Source organism: Nicotiana sylvestris, chromosome 11 (assembly GCF_000393655.2).
Source record: "Nicotiana sylvestris chromosome 11, ASM39365v2, whole genome shotgun sequence".
Lineage (NCBI taxonomy): Eukaryota > Viridiplantae > Streptophyta > Magnoliopsida > Solanales > Solanaceae > Nicotiana > Nicotiana sylvestris.
Genome location: NC_091067.1, coordinates 383,130 through 402,964, shown reverse-complemented (window position 1 = coordinate 402,964; position 19,835 = coordinate 383,130).

Sequence of the window (19,835 nt, the reverse complement as noted above, 5' to 3'; positions counted from 1 at the left end):
CAATTAATTGTTCCTTTTTTTTGGGTTTTATCATCATTAATCCCTATCAACAACCAAGAAGTTCTCTATTACAGACAAAAATCCAACACAACTTTTAGTTTTATCTCTCTTTCTCTTTATATATACACACACAACTATATATAGAAAGAGAGAGGGAGAGAAAGAGTTTGTATTTTATGATATTATGTTAAGCAAAAATAAATACAGAGAAGAAAGAATTCCTCTCCATAACGAAAATAAGAAGTCAAATTGTATCCGAGGTAATAAAAGAATTTTCATATTTGAAGTCGTTTACCCACATATGAAGGCGGATTCAAGATTTGGACTCTTTGGGTTCAACTTTTAATGTTTTAGCATTGAACCCATTATATTTTTAACGTTATGGGTTCATATCTACTATTTTTACAATTTTAAGAAATTCTTATGTGAATTTTTATTCCGCATCGTTATGGATTCGATTGAACCCATTATTACCACACGATATCTGCCCCTGCATGAGTCAGGTAGCAGTAAACCCTGGAAAGCAAAAGCCTTAGTCAATTGGCAGTAGGTAAAGAAGTATACAAATCTGCATATATATGATATGTTATGTAAGATCACAAACAAAGCAATTGCAATGCATAACCTGTTAGCCAAATTCCTTAAGATAACATTTGTAAGAACTAAAAAATAACATCCATGCATAACTTGTTAGCCAAATTCCTTAAGCTAATATCTGTAAGAACAAAAAAAAAACTCTGTGAGCCTCATCTTTAATCTTATAGTATTTTATAAACTTAAAAACTAAGATATATATAAAACAACATTTTTAAAATTTTATAATATTCAGTTATTTAAAAATATATAGGAATACATACATACATTGCAAACAAAAATCCAACACAACTTCCACTATATATATATATATATATATATACACACACACATACTAATAATTTTTATTTTATGATATTATGTTAAACATATGATATAAAATTATTTTTAAAAAATAAAAGATAGAACCAATTAAAAATTTGAAAAAACCAAAACAGTAAAATCATACAATGATGAAATAGAAAGATAAAGAATAAAAATTTAACAAACACATACATGTGGTTTCATGAGTGAGCACCATCTGGTGATATAGAGAAGTAAAATTGAAAGGATGCCAAATTTTTTGTTGCTCGTAATACACAAGGCATGAGAATTCTTCTCAGTTAGGTATGTTTTTTGCGCTATTTATGAAGAAAAAAGTCCCATACCGGAAAATGGGATGGAGAGAAGGATTAGTTCCTAACTTTTAATTACTATCATTATTTCCATGATGGTAACATTCCATCATGGAAATAATGATAGTACGAGTGCTTAACCAGAGGTCTCGAGTTCAAGCTCTTGGGTATGAAGTCACATTTGTTAGGGAGCGCTTTATCTCCCAATGTGGGACTTTCCGGCACGAATCCGGATTAGTCGGGCCCCAATGTGAGTACCGGATACTGGGTGAGAAATAAAAAAAAACATTCCATCGACTGCAACTGTTGCATTCATTTTCCAATTTATGATTTATGAAACCCTCCATTAAGAGGTGTAAGTTATGGGAGGTGAACTTTTTTAAAATAAGATTAAAAGGAAAAAATGAAATAAAAAGTCAAAAAAAAGAGAATATATATATATATATATATATATATATATAGAGAGAGAGAGAGAGAGAGAAGTGCCAATGTCACGACCCCAAATTTCCTCCGAAGGAGTCGTGATGACACCACCTAGTCTCTAAAACTAAGTAAGCCTAACACATACTGAATTATAACGAATGCTACTAGCAGCTATTGAACATGAATCAAAAACTTCTAATAAATCAATAATCTCAACATGATACAATATTCCAAAACTGGTAGTACAAGTTATAAGCCCTTTCTAGGAGTAATTATACATTATGAATATATCACTCTTCCGGATTAATAGGAAATAATAGAAATAATTACAATAGAAGATGACTTCAGAGCTTGCGAACGTCCAGCAGGTGTACCTTGAAGTCTTCAGCCGCACAAGCATAAATCTCAAAACCAACTCGATCAGAGGTACCTGGTTCTGCACAAAAATATGCAGAAGCGTAGCATGAGTATACTACAGTGGTACCCAGTAAGTATCAAGCCTAACCTCGGTAAAGTAGTGATGAGGCCAGGTCAAGACACCTACCGAACATATAAACCCGTGCAAGATATGACATAAAGCTAACAAGGAAGGAATATCAATATAACACCAATAGCAGGAAGAATTCATATGACAAACAGTAGTAAAGATAATTGGGACACTAACGGCAATGAGAAATAACCAAAGAATTAAACGGCAACATAGTGGGGTACAGGTGTAGTATAAATGTGCTCAAACTCAACCAATCAAATCATTTCTAATACACGGTATCAACAGTCTCACTTCTTGTAATCTCATATCATAAATCACAACTTCAAATCCTTTAACACACATGGCACCTTGTGCCCACATGTTCCATCTCACTTCGCACGGCAAAATTCACGTGCTACCCGATACATAATATCCATGACTAATGCTAATTAGGATGTTCAAGAGATTTTATTTATATATCGTAAAATAAAATTACAGTTTCTGAACCAAGTAGGAAATCAATGAGAAAATATATTCAGTAGTGTCTTGATCTGGCCTCGTCACTACTCTACCGAGGTTAGGCTTGATACTTACTGGGTACTATCGTGGTGTACTCATACTACGTTTTTGCACATCTTTTTGTACAGAACCAGATACTTCGGATCGGGTTGGTTTTGAGACTTATGCTTGGTGTGACTAGAGACTTCAAGGTACACCCGCTGGGCATTCGCAGGCACCTAAGTCACATTCTATTGTATTTATTTCCATTATTTCCTTTTGTTCCGGAACAGTGATGTATTTATTATGTTAACTACTCCTAGAAAGGCTTATGACTTGTATTACCAATTTTGGGATTGTAAATTGTACAAAGATTTCTATTTCAAAATTGTTCGATGTTAGCAAACATTGTCGTTATTCCTGTTAATGTTAGGCTTACCTAGTTTTAGAGACTAGGTGTCATCACGACTCCTTCAGAGGGATTTTGGGTCGTGACACCGAGCCTGCACCTCGGAACCCGACAAATTTTCACAAAACCCGAACAATTATTCCAATACGAGTTCAACCATACCAAAATTATCAAATTCTAATACCAATTCGTCCCTCAAATCATCATTTTATATTTTAAAAGGTTTCTTCAAAAATCCCCATTTTTCTCAACTTAAAACACTAATTATAAGAGAAAAATAAAGATAGAATCATGGAATGTAATAAATTTCGGGTGAAGAACAATTACCCCAATGTTTTGCTTGAAAATCCCACGAAGAATCGCTCAAAACCGGGCTCTATAACTCCAAAAATGATAAAAATGGCTAACCCTCGGAATAGAGTACTTTTATATTCTGCCCAAGTAACAAGCATCGCGATCGCGGAATACGAATGCAATCGCGAAGAAGAGATGATCAGCTGCCCAGAGAAAACACTACGTGATCGCGGATAAAGGAATGCGATCGCGTAAGGTGAATTATCACTGCCTCAAGGAAAAACACTACTCGGTCGCAAAAGGGAGAATGCGAACGCGGAGGCAAGGTTTCCAAGCTTCGCGATCGCGGGCTTCATTTCATGAACGCGAAGAACAATATTGCCTGCCTCCAAATTACACTACACGAACGTGGATGCACTGACGCGAACATGATGAAGGAAACCAGATAACAGAATCAGCAATATTAAAACCTGAAGAAATGGCTCGTAGCCCATCCGAACATACCAACAGGCTCCCTAACCTAACACGGACCCGCTCGAGGTCTCAAATCACATCAACCAATGTCAAAACTATGAATCGCACCACGAATCGATCTTATGAACCTTCAAATCTTCCAACTTCCGAAACTCGTGCCAAAACATACCAAATCAATCCGGAATAACGTCAAATTTTTTGTGGAAGTCCCAAATGACATAACGAAGCTAATCCAACTCTCGGAATCACATTCCGACCCCGATATCACCAAAGTCAACTTTCGGTCATACCTTTCAATCTTTCAAAACTTCAACTTTCCAATTTTCGCCGAAATGCTTCAAATTACCCTACGGACCTCCAAATCCAAATTCGGACGCACGCTTAAGTCCAAAATCACCATCCAAGCCTATCGGAACCATCGAAACTCCAATATGAGGTTAAATACCTAAAAGTCAAACCTTGGTTTCAACTTCAAGCTTCTCAAATGAGAGTCACTCCTAAAAATCCTTTCTGAACCTCTCAGAAACCCGAATCGATGATGCACGCAAGTCATAATACACTGTGTAAAGCTACTCGTGACCTCAAACTGCCGAATCTAACGCAATTGCTCAAAATAATCAGTCGGGTCGTTACATCCTAACATAGGTAGACGAAAAGCAATTAGCTAATATCTACATTCATAGTGGAGTATCATATTCTCACATTTTAATTAAATTAAATAAATATTCTGTAGGGGTAGACTTGTCGTAATTAACTTACAATTACACTGTTATTTCCTGCCAAACACCTAAATTTGACGTTTTCTAAAACGACGTTTATCCCTATTTCTAAAAGTAGACCAACCTAGCAGACAAGCCTAAATGGTTGATTTCGGTTGGCTGAGACATCAGATGTGAAATAAGCCTGTTTATCTAAGGAAATATATAGTTTGTTTAAAATTCAGAGTTCTTACCGAAACATACAATCTATCTACTTTGCAAAAGGAAAAAAAAGCAAGAAACTCCCTATCTCCACTACTTTTCTTAGGCTCCTTTCTTGTTAAATTAGCAACAAACTAATCATTGATAATCTACTATATAGTACTATTCATCAATTTTCAAAACTCATTAACAAGACGTGACATCAAAATCTTCCCACACACCATCTATATATATACATATACCTTGGTCATTGTTTTACCAAATAATAGCTAGCAAATAAACATGGCATTGGATCCAATTGTTGCCTCAAATTCAAGTGCCAGGAGATGGACAGAACGCATAAGCAATGCCCTGAAGAAAGAGCTTTCCATTGACTTAAATCTTCTGTTGAAGTTTGGCAAATTCTTTGTCTCACATCGGCGGGCTCTTGAGTTTGGGGGGATTTTCCCCCTATAAAAGAAGGCCTAATGTTTAGAATTTAAACACACCTCTCATTTGTCTTCTTATCTTCTTAAGGCATTTGTATTTTCTCTCTTTAGTATTATTTCACTTGTATTTTTGGAGTGGAATAAAATATTGGTTGTGTCCGAGGAGTAGGCAAAATTAGCCGAACCTCGTAAATTCTGGTGTTCCTTTTATTGTTGCTTTATTGTCTTATTTATTATTTGGTGGCTGTCATAATTTTTGGTATAGTAGTTGTGACTTATTCACACTATATACATTTGGCTTCCGCAACAATTGGTATCAGAGCCAAGGTACTGTCTAAGTATGCTCTGTGGTTGCAGCATAGTCTGATCTTCCACATCAGAAAAGATTTATCTTGGTAACTGAGTCAAGGTTCTGTCTGAGTATGCTCTGTGGTTGCAGCTTAGTCTGATCTTCCACACCAGAAAGGAAATAATCTTGATTTGTGTCGTCAGCTATTAAATAATATTTGTGTCAAAGATGGGAGACAATAAACAAGAAGAATCTACATCAAGTGTCAACAATACGTCATCATTGGCATCTTCGCTTATGACAAGAATTGTGTCAAATGCGAAATTTGCGGTCGAAATATTTGACGGGTCAGGACATTTTGGGATGTGGCAAGGTGAGGTTCTAGATGTCCTTTTTCAACAAGGCTAGATCTTGCCATTGAAGAAAAAAGACCAGATGTTATTGGAGAAGAAGATTGGAGAATTATCAACCGTGTTGCTTGCGGTACCATTCGATCCTACCTTGCTAGAGAGCAGAAATATCCATACACAAAGGAAACTTCTGCAAGTAAATTATGGAAAGCACTGGAGGATAAATTTTTGAAGAAAAACAGTCAAAATAAATTGTACATGAAGAAGAGACTGTTTCACTTCACCTATGTTCCTGGTACCACGATGAATGAACATATCACCAGTTTCAATAAGTTGGTCACAGATTTGCAAAATATGGATACAACTTATGATGATGGTGACTTGGCCTTGATGTTGTTGGCGTCACTTCCTGATGAGTACGAGCACCTTGAAACTACTCTACTCCATGGAAATGACGAAGTTTCTCTCAGAGAAGTTTGTTCGGCTTTGTACAGCTATGAACAAAGAAAGCGAGAAAAACAGAAGGGCGGAGAAGGAGAAGCACTATTTGTGAGGGGTCGTCCTCAAAATCAAACGAGGACAAAGAAGGGAAGATCCAAGTCAAGATCCAGACCCAGCAAAGATGAATGTGCCTTTTGTCGAGAAAAAGGGCACTGGAAGAAAGACTGTCCGAAGTTGAAGAATAAGGCCAAACATAACAATGGAAAGGCCATTATGGATTCAAATGTAGCTGATTGTGATGATTCAGACTTCTCATTAGTTACAACAGAGTCATCAACATCATCAGACATATGGTTGATGGACTCGGCTTGTAGCTATCATATGTGTCCCAACAGGGACTGGTTCGTGGAATTTCAAGAAGGAGAATATGGAGTCATCCACACAGCGGATAACAGCCCTCTTACCTCATATGTCATTGGTTCAATACGATTAAGGAACCATGATGGAATGATCAGAACATTAACAGATGTTCGATTTGTACCGGATTTGAAGAAGAATCTCATCTCTGTAGGAGCCCTAGAATCAAAAGGGTTCAAAATCATTGCAGAAAATGGAGTGATGAGAGTATGCTCCGGTGCACTAGTGGTAATGAAGGCTAATCGGAAGAATAATAATATGTACCGCTATCGTGGCAGTACAGTTATTGGGACAGCGACAGTGACATCCAGTGACGACAAAGAGGCAGAAGCAACCAAGCTATGGCACATGCGCTTGGGACATGCTGGAGGAAAATCCTTGAAAACTCTATCAGATCAAGGATTGTTAAAAGGAGTAAAGGCTTGCAACTTGGAGTTTTGTGAGCATTGTGTTAAAGGGAAACAGACAAGGGTTAAATTTGGTACAACGATCCATAATACTAAAGGCATTTTGGATTATGTACACTCTGATGTTTGGGGTCCTTCCAAAACACCTTCATTGGGTGGGAAGCACTATTTTGTAACCTTTGTTGATGATTTTTCCCGAAGAGTATGGGTGTATACAATGAAGAGCAAAGATGAAGTGTTGGGAATTTTTCTCAAATGGAAGACGATGGTGGAGAATCAAACAGGCAAGAGGATCAAGTGTATTCGCACAGACAATGGAGGTGAATACAAAAATGATCATTTCAATAAGGTCTGTCAAAATGATGGCATCGTCCGACACTTCACTGTCAGACATACACCACAACAGAATGGAGTGGCTGAACGTATGAACCGGACCTTGCTGGAGAAGGTACGATGTTTGTTGTCCAATGCTGGCTTGGGCAAAGAATTTTGGGCTGAGGCAGTTACATATGCATGCCACCTCATTAATCGCTTACCATCTGCTGTTGTTGATGGCAAGACACCATTTGAAAAATGGTATGGAAAGCCTGCTGTAGATTATGACTCTTTGCACGTGTTTGGCTCAACTGCATATTATCATGTGACAGAGTCAAAATTGGATCCAAGGGCAAAGAAGGCTATTTTTATGGGAATTACTTCTGGAGTCAAAGGATATCGCTTATGGTGTCCTATGACAAAGAAAGTAATATTCAGCAGGGATGTTACCTTTGATGAATCTGCTATGGTAAATAAGGTAACAGAAGATACCAAACAAAATGAAGGTGCTTCTAAGCAGGTGGAGTTTGAGGGAAAATTTATTTTTCCTACACAAGAAGCAGAGGAGGAAACAAATGAAGATTACCCTCTGGAAGGAGAGCCAGTAGAGGAGATTCCAACTCAGGAACCTCAACAACAACTTGAATCAATAGCAACCAGCAGGCCAAAAAGAACAATAACGAAACCTGTTCGTCTCATAGAGACGGTTGCTTGTGCAACCTCAATTGTAGCTGATGATGTTCCTACCACTTATAAAGACGCAGTCCAAAGTTCAGAAGAAGATAAGTGGAGGATTGCCATGAATGATGAAATACAGTCCCTTCATCAGAATCATACATGGAGATTGGCCAATCTCCCGAAGGGAAAGAAAGCAATTGGGTGCAAATGGGTATTTGCAAAGAAGGAAGGATTTCCTAACCAAGTAGATGTTCGCTACAAAGCAAGATTGGTGGCCAAAGGATATGCTCAAAAGGAGGGAATTGATTACAATGAAGTATTTTCTCCAGTTGTAAAACATTCCTCCATTAGAATTATGTTGGCTTTGGTAGCACAATTGGATTTGGAACTAGTTCAGATGGATGTAAAAACTGCATTTTTACATGGAAACTTGGAGGAGGAAATCTACATGACTCAGCCAGAAGGATTCAAAGTTGCTGGAAAAGAAAATATGGTATGCAAACTTGAAAAAATGTTGTACGGATTGAAACAATCTTCTAGACAATGGTACAAGCGATTTGACGAGTTTATGTTGCGGCAAGGGTACAAGAGAAGCAAATACGATCATTGTGTGTATTTGCGCAAGCTTAAAGATGGTTCCTTTGTATATCTTCTCCTATATGTTGATGATATGTTGATATAGCTTCCAAGAATTCGGAAGAAATTGATAAGTTGAAGATTCAACTGAAGAAGGAGTTCGAGATGAAGGATTTGGGTGAGGCAAAGAAAATTCTTGGCATGGAGATAATTAGAGATAGACGTTCAAAGAAACTCTGTTTATCTCAAAAGGAATATTTGAAGAGAGTACTTCAACGTTTTGGCATAGATGACAAGACTAAGCCAGTTAGTACTCCACTTGCTTCCCATTTTAAGCTAAGTACTACTATGTCGCCAATGGATGAAGCTGAACGAGAGTATATGTCAAAGGTACCATACTCAAATATTGTTGGTAGCTTGATGTATGCAATGGTTTGGAGAAGGCCTGGCATTTCACAAGTTGTTGGAGTTATTAGCAAATATATGCACAATCTAGGGAAGGAGCATTGACAAGCTGTGAAGTGGATTCTACGGTATATTCATAATACTGTAGATGTCTGGTTAGTTTTTGAGCAGGAAGACAATCAGTCTGTAGTTGGATATTGTGACTCAGATTTTGCGGGTGATCTGGACAAATGAAGATCAACTACTGGTTCTGTATTTACTTTTGCAAAGGCACCAGTTAGTTGGAAGTCTACTTTGCAGTCAATAGTTGCTTTGTCTACAACAGATGCAGAGTACATGGCTATTACAGAGGTTGTGAAGGAGGCAATTTGGCTTCAAGGATTGCTAAAGGAGCTTGGTGTTGAACAAAAAGGTATCACAATTTTTTTTGATAGTCAAAGTGCTATTCAATTAGCGAAGAACCAAGTTTATCATGCAAGGACGAAGTATATTGATGTTCGGTATCATTTCGTACGAGAAATCATAGAAGAAGGAGGAGTCACGGTGAAGAAAATTCATATTACGGAGAATCCTGCTGATATGCTGACAAAGGTGGTTACTGCGATCAAGTTTCAACATTGTTTGGATTTGATCAACATTGTTGAACACTGAAGATTGAAGATTTAGACACAATCAAAAATTTAAAATTTGTTATTGAGAGAAAATTGAAGATGTGGAATTTTGCCAAGGTGGAGATTTTTTGAAGTTTGGCAAATTCTATGTCCCACATCGGTGGGCTCTTGAGTTTGGGGGAAATTTTTCCCCTATAAAAGAAGGCCTAATGTTTAGGATTTAAACACACCTCTCATTTGCCTTCTTATCTTCTTAAGGCATTTGTATCTTCTCTCTTTAGTATTAATTCACTTGTATTTTTAGAGTGGAATAAAATATTGGTTGTGTCCGAGGAGTAGACAAAATTAGCCGAACCTCGTAAATTCTGGTGTTCCTTTTATTGTTGCTTTATTGTCTTATTTATTATTTGGTGGCTGTCATAATTTTGGTATAGTAGTTGTGACTTATTCACACTATATACATTTGGCTTCCGCAACATCTTCTTCCTCCTGTCTGTGTTCTTCAGGTGCCCAAAACACTAAGTGACCAAAAACCAGAAGCCTATACTCCTCAACTCATTGGCATGAGACCATATCACCATTTAAGGCTAGACCTATATCAAATGGAAAGGTACAAACTTGCTGCCATTAAAGAGATTCTTGAACCAGCTCAAATCCTCAATTTTAAGCACCTCTTGATCGACAAACTAAGAGACAATGACATCGTTGTCCGTTCTTGTCATAACCGGTTCATGGACATAGATGAGGAGACTTTAGCTTGGATAGTAGCCATAGATGGCCTGTTCTTACTTAACATCCTCCGTTCATTGTATGACAATGTGCATGATGATCAGGAGATTATTGATGATACCATTTTCACCCGAGACCTCATGATGCTCGTGAACCAAATCCCTTTTGTTGTCTTGAAGCAAATCAGAAAGTTTCTCTGTCTATCTTCCCCTGAGGATAGAGAAGATAGCGAGTTAGTTTCCATGTTTAGGCACTTTTGTGAAATGCATTTCCCACTCGCTTTGCCTATAAACGATCACTCTAGAAAAGTCCAAGTAACTCGGCCTCTTCATTTGCTCGATCTTATGTATCGTTTAATACTGGATGATCGTGTAGATTTTGCTTCTATTCCAATGCAAACTCCAGCCATCATTATCAAACATGACAATATAAATGAAGACGAAGAAGAAGAAGATAATGTCGATGATCAAGATCGAGAAACACATGGAGGCATCATTCACAACTTCGAAACAATCTTGGAGGTCGTGGAGAATATCGGTCCCAGAAACGTGCAAAAATTTGTAAAGCCCATCAACCAGGTTGTAGCCAACATGCCATGGTCAATGATTTCCGGGCTATTTAGGGAAGGTACTCAAAGGAATAGAGACAAAGAGAATGAGATGATCACCATCCCATCAGCATCCCGATTATGGCGTTATGCGGGAATCAGATGCAGCCCCATCCATGAGGGTATCAGTAAGATTAAATTTGATCAAGCTGCTTCAACTTTTTACCTTCCTGTGATCGCTATGAATGCTGGTTCAGAAGTCATACTTAGAAATTTGGTGGTCTATGAAGCTGCCATGTCCAAATCTAAGCTCGAATTTGCCAGATATATCAATCTAATGAGTGGGATTGCAGATACTACTGAGGACGTGAGGTTGCTAAAGCAAAATGGTGTTATCAAAGGGGATTTGACTGATAATGAAGTTGCTTGTTTGTTCAGTACTATGCAAATGTCATTTGTAAGGTCTAGTAGAAGTTGTAATGTGGAGATTGCCATGGAGAAAGTCAACAAGTATTATGACCAAATGCTAGGAGTAATAGTTAGGGCTCATAGAGGGTTGAAGAAAAACATCTACCTTTCTTGGAAATTTTTGGCTACTGCTTTGTCCATTTCCGTTGTGTTGCTGCTAATTTTCCAAACATTTTGCTCTGCATATGGCTGTCACAATATTTGGGGCAACAGAAAGTAGAATGATCTCAATAAACCAATTCCTTGTGGGATGAACTAATGTTGTATTGTGGGCCGGGCTTGAACCGGACCGGACCGGACCCGCGGTCCTAACGGGCCTAACGGGCATGGTGGGCCGGTCTTGGTGGGCCGGTCCTAACGGTCCCTTAAAGCCCGAGGCGGGCTGGTCTTCAACATTAAGCCCACGAGCCTGGGACCGTTTAGCCCGGGACCGGTTGGCGGGCCTGGTCCGGGCCCAACGGGCCTAACGGCTATAATTTAAAAAAATAATAGCCCAACGGCCATATTTAAAAAGTAGCCATTTGGGGTCTTTTTTGACTGTTTGGTAGTTTATAAAATAGTCATTTGGCCCCCAAACTTTATTTTAACCCCAAACTTTATATAATTACACTTTTCCCCATTTCTCAACTATAAATACCCCCTAATTCTTTCATTTTTACTCACCAATTCATCAATTTCTCTCAATCTCTCTCAATCTCTCTACTAGAATTGCTTATTTTATTGTTGAAACTTCGTGAAAAATTGTGAAGTTAGTGAATTGAAGTCTTCAAGTCTTCAACGATTTTCAATTTTCAAGAAGTTGTTCGGCAATCCGGTAAACTCGTTTCAACTCTTAAGTTTTAAGAATATATTTTTGTGTGTTTTAGTTTGCATAATTGTAATTAATATGGCATTTTCTTTGAAAAAAATATTTGGTAAGGAAAAAGATAAAACCGGTGAAAGTAGTGGTCAACCAACTACCCTTCCCCCGGCTCCCCGACCTAGAAAAGATAAACAAGTTGAAAGTAGTCGCCAACCTAGACGTCCTCCTCCTCCCGTAATTCTTGATAGTGATCACCCTTATTTTCAATTTACCGATAGTGAATTTTGCCATAATGTTGCACCAGGTGAAAGATTAGATGATGAAATTATGAATGTTCTTTATCATAATGAAACTATCTTAGAAAATAATGAGGAAAATGAGGATGATGATGATGAAACCCAAGCACCGGATTTAGATGATACACCCACTAGTCCTTTTAATAACCCAACTGATGCACCGGCTGACCCAACTGTAGAAACTCCTACTTTTAATAGAGAACCTGCTAAATGCCTAGAAACATCATTAGTTTGGAATTTTTTTACTCAAGTAAGAGAACAAAATAAGGCTAAGTGTAAAACTTGTGGGAAATTAATGGCGCATAAATATACTGGAGACTGTAGAGGCACGTGTAGTTTGACTAGGCACATAAAAACACACCCTAGAGATAAAGCTAGATTTATACAAATGAAAGCGCAGCTAGAGGAGACAAGTGTAGATTCTACGGTTAACCCTAGTACAGGTTCAAATCTAGTTCAACCAGAAATTAACACTATGACCGGAGGTATTTTATATTACGATCCTAATAGAGATCGTGAAGAATTAGCAAAGATGATTACCGTTATGTGCTTACCTTATACTTTTGCTTCTAATCCTAATTGGATTCATTATATTCAAAGAGTTTTTAATCCTACTTATAAAGGTTGGCCTCGCGCAACAGTTAAGAGCGATATTTATAAATATAAACATGAATATGAACAATATTTGCGGTATTTATTTACTCATATACCTAATCGGATTTCTATTACTACTGATATTGGTAGAAGTGGTAATGATTGTGATTATCTAACTGTTACAAGTCATTGGATAGATGAGGAATGGACAATGCAAAAACGCATAATTGCGTATAGAATAATTAATTCACGTCACACAGGTAAGTTTATAGCTAACACTGTTGCAGATATTTGTAGATATTTTTGCTTTAGAGATAAAATAATGGCAATTTCTATGGATAATGCTTCTAGTAACACTAGTGCTATAGGCATACTTACAACAACACTAAATCCTGCATTTAGGAATATATTCCATGTTAGATGTATTTGTCATATTTATCATTTAATTGTCGGTGATGGTATGCGAATTTTAAATTTAGAAATTGAAAAGGTTAGAATGGCTCTTAATTGGCTTTTTTATTCAAACCGTAGAAGTAGACTAAGAGAATATTTTAAAAAATGTGATGAATATGGCCATAGAGAAAGAAAGGTTCCTAAATTGCCCGACTAGATGGAATTATATGTACGAAAGTTTAGTAGTTGCATATGAATATAGAAACCCAATTAATGCAACGTTTAATGCTCGGGTAGGTGGTGAGGATGATGATGAAATGCTTACTACTCAAGATTGGACGAATGCTAAAATTCTTTTAGATTTTTTAGAACATTTTCAAATTGCTACAAATGCATTTTCTGGGCAATATTATCCGACTATTTCAAACTGTTTAGTTTATATTGCAGCACTATCTGATTTGTTTGTTGAATTTTCGGAGGGTGGGGAAATTTATCAACTTGCTATAAATGAAATGAAACAAAAGCTAAAAAAATATTTTTTTCCTATCCCTCCTATTTATGGTCTTGCTGCAATGTTAAATCCTACAATGAAATTGGGAGGTCCTCATTTTTGGTATTCAAATAATTATAAGGCTTTAGATCTTTCAAATGAGGAAGTTGCTACACTTGCAGATGCAAAAGCCTCAATTAAAATTAATGCTCAAACAGTTTATAATGCTTATCAACTTGCCTTAGAGCATGCTAGGCCAACTATTCCAACCCCTACTTCGTCTAGCTCACAATCGTCTAAAAGAGTTGCGGGCTTAAAAGCTCTTAAATCTTGGACGGAGTTCAGGGGTTCTCAAGGTGATAATTATGATGAAACTTCACATCTAAATGAGCTTCAAGTTTATTTGTCTCAGGGACTTGAAAAGGAGAATCCAGATGGCTCTTTTGATCTTTTGGAATGGTGGAAGGCAAGGAAAAAACCTTTTACGGTTCTTGCAAGGATGGCTCGGGATATTTTATCTATTCAAGCTTCAACTGTTGCATCAGAGAGCCCTTTCAGTCAAGCAAGACTTCAAATAGGTGATCATAGAGCGTCTATGAGGGAGAGCTTGGAAAAATCAGTACTATTCAGAGATTGGATCCGCTCGGAAAGAAGAAACTTTGGAATTGCGGAATCACAACCGGCGATAGATGAAGCTTATGAAGAAATGATGGCGGAACTTGCGGAGGATTCTGCTTTCGCCCGGAAGTGGTGATTAACAAGCTTCTTTTCCATCACCACCAACGCAACCTCATCCGAACCTTGAAGGATTTATGAGATTTGTTAGAGATACAATGTAGATTATGGTGTAACTTGTGCTTTGGCACATCTTCTTTTAGATTTTTTTCCTTTTAATGGTGGTATTAGTACCTTGTTGTGCTCATTCCATTGGGGGAAGGAAGACTAAGAAAGATATGTCATTTTTGGTAATAAAAATTATAAGACATGCCCTTGAATATCTTGTTGCAATATTTTTTTGTCTTTAACTTGGAATTATTTATAAGCTATAATATATATATATATAACATACAATATATACTACAACAAAATATATAAGCTATAATATATATACATAAGATACAATATATAATACAAGAAAATATATAAGCTATACTATATATATCCATAACATACAATATATACTACAAGAAAATATATAAGGGAATATATATACATAACATACAATATATATACTACAAGAAAATATATAAGAGAATATATACATAACATACAATATATACTACAAGAAAATATATAAGGGAATATATATACATAACATACAATATATACTACAAGAAAATATACAATGAAATATATATACATAACATTCTATACTAGTATACTATACAATATATACTACAAGAAAATATATAAGCTATATATATATCCATAACATACAATATATACTACAAGAAAATATATAAGGGAATATATATACATAACATACAATATATATACTACAAGAAAATATATAAGAGAATATATACATAACATACAATATATACTACAAGAAAATATATAAGGGAATATATATACATAACATACAATATATACTACAAGAAAATATACAATGAAATATATATACATAACATTCTATACTAGTATACTATACAATATATACTACAAGAAAATATACTAGTATACTATAGTCTATATATATATATATATATATTACTTTTTCGTCAAACACTTTTAATAATTAGATTTCTACTATTTTATATAGTCATGATATGATTTACAAGATATTGCCTTAAACAAAAAAAACAAAAAAAAGCCCGCTAGGCCCGATAAGCCCATGGGTCCGGCCCGCTAAGCCCAGGACCATATGAGCTTAGGCCCGTCATGGGCTGGTCTCACTCGTTGAGCCCATGAAGCCCGAGACCGCCAGGCCCGGGACTGCCAGAGCCCAGAACCTCTAAGTCCGGACCCGTTAAGCTCGGCCCATTAAGCCCAATTAGGCCCGGGCCCGGCCCACAGTGCAGCATTAGGATGAACTTGTGTGGAAATTCCCCTGTTATTAGGATTTCAGTTAAATACAGTGACATTGTAAAAAATAATTATATGATCATCGTAGTATATTATAGCAAGTTACAATTTTATTAGATTACCAATTAATGCTATCACAAATATTTATATGTAAATAAATACATTACAAGTGATTTGATTGTGTAAATATGGACATCGTTAGTGTATAAAACTTAAAGTTTCATTATTTTGGTTGTGTAGTTTCTCGTCAAAGAATTCGTTCCCTGCCTCTCTTTCTCTTATCTAGTAAGTTGAGCTAATTTAATATCCATTTTTTTCTTTTCTTTAGGATATCGTTATATGCACTCCTTTTTTTTAACTTTATATACAGACAGATTTACCAATTATGCTTTAATACTATTCTTTTGTGTAATGAAAGTATAATCTTACATTTTATTTGAATCATGAATTTGATAACAGAATCCACCATTTCAACTCCTTCAAAAGATTCTTTGCACTGGTAAAAAGACAATAAAAAAGTTAAAAATAAAAATTTTAAAATTTGAAAAATAAAATAAAGAAAGACAAGTTTAAGATAGCCTAGAGAAAAAGTTTCTCTTATTTAATTTGTATTTTTTGTTCTTTTTTGTCATTATTATTTATATGATGATGTAACTTAAAGAAGTTGAATGACATGAACACGTTACACTCATGCGTCCAACAATAAGAAACTAAAATAAAAATGAGACAAAAACTTTACATAAAATAGATGCAGAGGGGCATGGGGTTGCTACTTACCATAAGAAACTCAGCATTCTTTCATCAATGCCACTCATGTTTCAAATTCATTTAAAGCTACATATCCAGACATATGCGGCTATTTCAAGATATGCTTCAACCAACATGATGTTTATATGCAGCTATTTCAAGTGCAATAATTTGAAACAACCTATCATGTTTCTGCTTTTGAAACCTTTGAGGGAAATGTAATGTTGGTCGCTTAGTTTATCCCTAGATTCCACTGACTCATTTTCTAATAGTCTTCCTTCTTCTTTTGTCACTCTTCTTTTTCTTCTCAACCTCATTCTCAAAAAAACTTCTTAACATTGGCTCCTTCTAATTCCTTTCCAGTTTTAGCAAGATGACATTTCCCTTGCCATCATTTCTTGGATTTGCCTCAGAATTACCAGAAAGTGCCCCAAATGGATGGATACTGATTGTAACGGCTATTTGTGTAAAGCCCCATAATTTTCTAGCTTAAATTTTTGATAATTCAGGTTTAGTAATATAATTAAGGTGCCCGAAAGGTATAAGTACATACACATTCTAAATAAGGTATTTAAAAATATTTAAATATGTACATAGGATTAAAATTGAAAAAAAAAACAAATAAGATAAACTGGGCCAAAGCCCAATAAGACTACATAGGAACTTATTTGATTGGAAGGGTTTCAAAGCTATATGCATTGGTCTTCCTTAGTCAATAACCAACGAGAGTAAAAGGGGCAAGAAACAGAGAAAAAAAATCCCTTTTTTTTGCTAACACATATAGCAACGAAAGAGAAACAGATTGGAATAACAAGCTACTACGGTAAACTCCACTTTCTTGTCTTTCTTTAACATTTTTAGTTTATTTTTCTTTTCCTACCATTATTTATCCACCATTAGTATATGCCTACTTGATTTAGAAAATCACAAAAAAATCAAATAGTTTGATTAGTATTGGAGGAGAGTACTCTTAGTTTACTCCGCATTAGCAAGGTTCAAAATAATTTAAAGTTTTGTTCTTTATATGGGGCATTGTGTTAGTTTGGAATAAGTTAACTAGGGATTGGATATGAATGTCAGTGAATAAATATTTTCACCTTTGAGGTACTCTGAATGCAATTAGTCTGATAGTTGGTTCTTAGTCCAATTAACCAGGAAAGGATTCTAAGTATAATATTTGGAAGAACTAATCTAAGTTAGTATTAGTTTGTTAGGATGATAATCACTGCCAATGGGATATTTCCCTTGGACAAGAGAATCATAAATAAAGGTATATTCTTTGAGCACGCACTAATGTAAATTGAACTTGATTATTTCATGTAAATTGAAAATTTGTGAATCGGGAGTGTTTGGAGGATACGTGAAGTCGAAGCTGAGCTAGATTTAAGGTGAGTTGAGGCTTACTCTCCCAATAGAAAATTCCATTAGAACCCCTGTACTCCATGTGTTCAATAAATCTAAGCCATGTCTTCTTGCGATCCAAATATTACTTTCACTTCATTCTTATTCAGTACGATGAAACATGTGACAGAAATACATGCTCATTTGTATTGCCAGTCATTACATGTATTTGTTTGTGATATTTATATTCAGTTAAGTATTCAGTTTCAACATTAATTCATGCATTAATATGATCATTTAGTAGGGAGAAGTGGCCAACCTCCCCCAGCGTGAGTGCCATGATGCCAGGGTTAGTTACCCCACGCTTGCAGGTGCCAATTGTTTGTTGGGGAGATAGGCCGACACTCCCCCGTACGTGTTCCCAGATGTTCACGTAAGCAGGGCTACTACGTGTACCGATTTTCAGAAAATGTTCAGTTTTGGCTTATAGTTCAGCTTATAGTATCAGCTTACAATTGATTACTTGCTTATAAAATTTTATATGATTTATAAGATTTTCGGTATGCCTGTTTTCTTTTATATTTTTCCCAGAAGGTCTCGCTCCGCCTTTTTAAGAGGTAGCCTATGAGACTTACTGGGTATCCTTTGGTGATACTTAGCCCGTTTGGGTCTGCTACGTCGTGTGGCAAGTATTGAGGACGCAGGTAACGAGGCACGTGACTAGAGAAGATATTTCGGATTTAGTTTACAGACTCCGTTGATTCATCCCAGTGGTAGCGGACTCTTTTCATACTGTTATTTCTTTTTAGATGTTTATTTTATTTTCGGGGAATGCCCTGCAGGCTATGTATTTCAGTTTTGTCAAAGTCTAGAGGCTCATGACTTGTTTGTGGGTTAGTATTAAGATATTTTAGGATTTATCCTTTATTGATTATTTTATCAGTCCGTTTAAGAACTGCAACTTGAGTAGAATGAATATTTAAGCGCATTAGGTTGGTTTCTATTGAATCTAAAGTTTTGATACAATTAGCACAGGGTTCACTCAACGAGTGGTAAGGGTGGAGTGCCTATCACGTCCCACCTCAGTTGGGGGCGTGACAAGGTGGTATCAGAGCAGCCAGGTTTGAGAAGTCATAGAGAGTCATGAGTCGTGTCTAGTAAAGTCTCATTTATGGGTATGTTGTGCATAATACTTATATTTGGGAGGCTGCAGGACATGTTAGGAAAACATTTCTTTCTTTGACTCTTACATTGTACGTTAGAGCTAAACATTTCAGAATTCTAACAATCCTTTTATCCCTCGTTTCAGAACAAAATGGTTAGAACAAGATCAACTTCATCATCTTATACTAACAATGTTGATATAGCAGCTGGTAATCATCAAGAAGCACCAGCAGAGGTGCATACTGCACCAATGGCACCAGCTACAGTTAGAGGACGTGGAAGAGGTAGAGATCGTGGTCGAGGTCAGAATGCTAGGGGTAGAGGTAGAAATGTCATAGGTAATCAGGCTCGTTGTAGGGCCACTGGACAGACATAGGCTCCACCTAAGTAGGCTGATAATGACCAGGTGGAAATCACACCCCCTTATAACCCACTCAGGGCAAATCAACCATAACAGCACGATGATCGAATTGCCAGAATTTTGGACTTTTTGGAGTCCCTAGCCCCTCCTGCTGGTGGTCGGGCTGCACATATTCATGCTCCTCCTCAAGACCCTTATGATTCGGATGAAGAGATTATAGAAGATGATTTTCAAGCTCCACTCGAGGTACCACCACCAGTTGTCCC